Source organism: Sebastes umbrosus, chromosome 13 (genome assembly GCF_015220745.1).
Source record: "Sebastes umbrosus isolate fSebUmb1 chromosome 13, fSebUmb1.pri, whole genome shotgun sequence".
Classification (NCBI taxonomy): Eukaryota; Metazoa; Chordata; class Actinopteri; order Perciformes; family Sebastidae; genus Sebastes; species Sebastes umbrosus.
Window position 1 is genome coordinate 4,201,595 of NC_051281.1, and position 3,556 is coordinate 4,205,150.

At 36.7% G+C, this 3,556-nt stretch overlaps 1 protein-coding gene across 1 annotated transcript in view; it reads left to right on the forward strand.

Annotated features, from left to right (window-relative positions):
• The window catches only part of LOC119499822 (trace amine-associated receptor 13c-like), a 978,627-nt gene that overhangs the window by 904,888 nt on the left and 70,183 nt on the right, over positions 1-3,556 (forward strand). The gene's annotated exons all lie outside the window — the stretch shown is intronic.

Below are 3,556 nucleotides of genomic sequence, written 5' to 3' on the forward strand. Positions count from 1 at the left end.
ATCAAACATGAAAAAATTAAATGTATCCGAAAATGCTGCCGTTGCCACAGTTTGTGTCTCTCCTGCAAAAGTCTCAGAAATATCGCCCCAAAAAAACAAAAATAAGTTTAACAAATAAAAAGAAACGTATGAAATTTTATTTTTTTACCCTTTAAACCGTTTGACTTAAAAGATGGCTGATTTTAATTAAATTTTATATGTTTTATTGTGAAGGCCGGCCCTCTACGTTTCCGTTTTCACTCTGCATTTCTTTGTACTTGATGCAGCTCAGTGTCTGCGGCTGCGCACTGGAGTGTGCAGCTGGGAAACAGCAGGGGAAGTAAAAACAGCAGTAAAAAAACAACTAAACAGCGACATCTGCTGCACGGAGTCAATGCATGCTGCTCTTCAGCAGAAAAGATTCACAGAAGCTTTTACCACAGTGTTGATTCATATCCCAGTGATGCTGAAGGTGACTGTGATGACTGTACCCCAAATCCTGGTCCTGTTAGAGGCCCATAAAACCCACAAAAACTGCTGACTCATAACAGAAATGAACAAAATCTTATTAGAATAGAATAGAAAGCTTTATTGTCATTGTATTAAATACAACGAGATTCACATGTTGCCACGTCTGGTCAGTGCTTTAAAACAAGAGGACAGCCAATAATCCTCTGGGCCGTGTCTATGACCCTCTGCAGAGCCCTCCTGTCTGCAGCCGAGCTCCCAGTGTACCACGCCGGGATGCAGTACATGAGTACTGAGTACGTGGGTAGGTGGATGTCCATGGCTTAATTTTAATTACTAAAATATTTTGGAGGTCACATAAAAAAAAAAAAAATTAAAAAAAAAATGAAACTTCACTGCACTGCATTGTGTTTGGGATCTTTTTCCACGCACTGCACAGTGACAACCACTGGCAAACTAGAGGGACACTCGGAGAGCGCAGACCTCCGCCAAGGCCATGCCCTATCTCGCAATATTTACTAAATTGAAAAATGATTTGCGTATCCGCCCTTTAATCAGATACACTAGAAAACTGAATGGGTTCTTCGTTGGCCCGTGCTTCAAGTTTCATGAAAATGAGGCCAGCAGTTTCTCCGTAATCCTGCTGACAAACCAGACCGAAAACAAAACCTCCTTGGAAGAGGTAATAATGAAAGGATGTGGAGTGACTTCCTTTTTTTACGGGGTTTTTTCATCACAAAAAGTAAAGTAGACTGAACATTTCCCCAGAGTCATCATGCTGCAGCAGCAAAATGTTGCACACATTTCACTTATTTTGACTGATCTGAGCTCTTCTCAGTTCTGTGTGGGAACTTGCAGACAGCGTTTGATTGATATTTTTGTCACTCTCCTGTGACGTCATGTAATTAATAATCACAAAAACACTTGTGTGGGATCGCAGGACCTTTAAAATACTTTTTATCAGTTGTAATCCTGCTTGAAGTTGCTAAAATCAAGTAGTAATGTGATCCATTGGTAATATAAAAATATTGATTATGGCCGCTTTAATTAACAGGTTGTTGTTCTTGCATCAGTCCAATAAATATTCCATCTCCACTCCCTATGCTGTATCTTCATCTCTGCTGATGGAGCCCAATAAAGTTATTACGATTCATCCTGTGGTGAACATGGATGTCTGTACCAACTTCCATGCAATCCATCCAATAGTTGTTGAAACATTTAAAAAGACTAAAAACTACAAATGTGAACCTTGTGGTGGCGCCAAAGGAAGGCGATCATCTACGAAAAAAATACAAACAAACCAAAAAAAATGACATAATAAAGGTTGATACTTTGAAGTAAACGCAGGCCTGGATCCAGCTCTGTAAGCGGAGAGAGAATCTGCTTTGTGTTGAAGGTAAAAGCCCTTATTTACTGCCATCTGAGAGTGTGTGTGTGTGTGTGTGTGTGTGTGTGTGTGTGTGATATAGTGAGAGAGCTCCATTGAGGAGTGCTGAGTCAACTGATTACATAACAAGCTTGCATCAGCAGATACACAGTGCGGATCACTGATTACAGTATGTGTTCCAACACATGATTGTACTTGTATAGCCAACTTGTGTGGACCTTTATTGACATAATATGTAATATACTGTACGTCCCACAGACTAAAGGCCTTTACTGTAATGTTAACCTTTATTCTTAACATAACCCCAAACCATGTCTTAACCCGTAAACAGACCTGTGAAAATGTGAAGACTGGACAAAATTTTCCCAAAAACTTAAAATTTCTCAAAAGGTCCTCACTTTTAAAAATATCATAACTTCCTTAAAATGTTCTCACTTTCTAAAATATGTCCTCACTTTCTAAAAATGTCCTCACTTTCCAAAAATGACCAGATTTTCTAAAAATGTCCTCACTTTTTAAAATTGTCAACATTTTTAAAAAATTGTCAATTTTTTTAAAAAATTGTCCAAATGTTTAAAATTTTTTCCAAATTTTTTAAAATTTTACAAATTTTTTAAAATTTCCAAATTTTTTAAAAAATTCATAACTTTCTTAAAATGACCAGATTTTCCCAAAATATCATAACTTCCTAAATATGTCATAACTTTCTTAAAATATTCTCACTTTCTAAGAATGTTCTAATTTTCCAAAAATGTCCAAACTTTCTAAAAAATTTCCTCACTATCTAAAAATTTCATAACTTTCTTAAAATGACCAGATTTTCCAAAAATGTCATAACTTCCTGAATATGTCATAACTTTCCAAAAATATCCTCACTTTCTTAAAATGTCCAAAATTTCTAAAAATGTTTTCACTTTCAAAAATGTCCAAACTTTCTTAAAAAATGTCCTCACTTAAATGTCCTCATTTTCTAAAATGTTTCTCACTTTCTAAAGGTGTCCATATTTTCTAAAAAATGTCCTCACTTTATTTATTTAAAATGTATTTCCAGACAGACACTTTCCTCTTGCATTAAAAGTACATACAGGAACCATCCGAGGTGTGTTTGGGCCCTGAGTCCTCCTGACATCTTCCAGTGTGTAAAAACAAACATTAAAGGCGTTATAAAGAGAGATGACCTTTTAATTTAGCAAGTTTTCTAATGTAACATGACGGTAAATCAAACCCACTGATACTTCGACTCGGAGGAAACTTCCTCTTTCTTCTCTACCAGCTACCAGCTGACGTGACAGTTGTCAGTCCGCTCATCTGAGACGCTTTAATATTTCTGCTGAAACAAGCCTTGCCTTATTCTATCTATGCTACAGTTAAATTGAGGAAGGATGCACCATTATAACCTTTGAACACGTCACTGCAGCTGTGGCATTTTCTACTGAGTACATTTATACAGCACCATTTCTCTCCACTTTTATCTGATTCTATTTTTCTTTACTGTGTTTTTATGTTCTTCAGCGAAAATCTGACTTTTCTCCAAGAAATCATTAAAGAGTTATGTATCAGATTTAGAAAGTAAAAGCATGGGTTGATGCACAATGAGGCATATACACTTAAAGTGAGAACACAGATCTCTGCAGTGAACAAGAGCTTTTTGGCCTCTCTGTGGCTGACTGCTCAGGCACAGAGAGTACAAACCTCTGTTAAATACAGGAAGTGTTGATAACC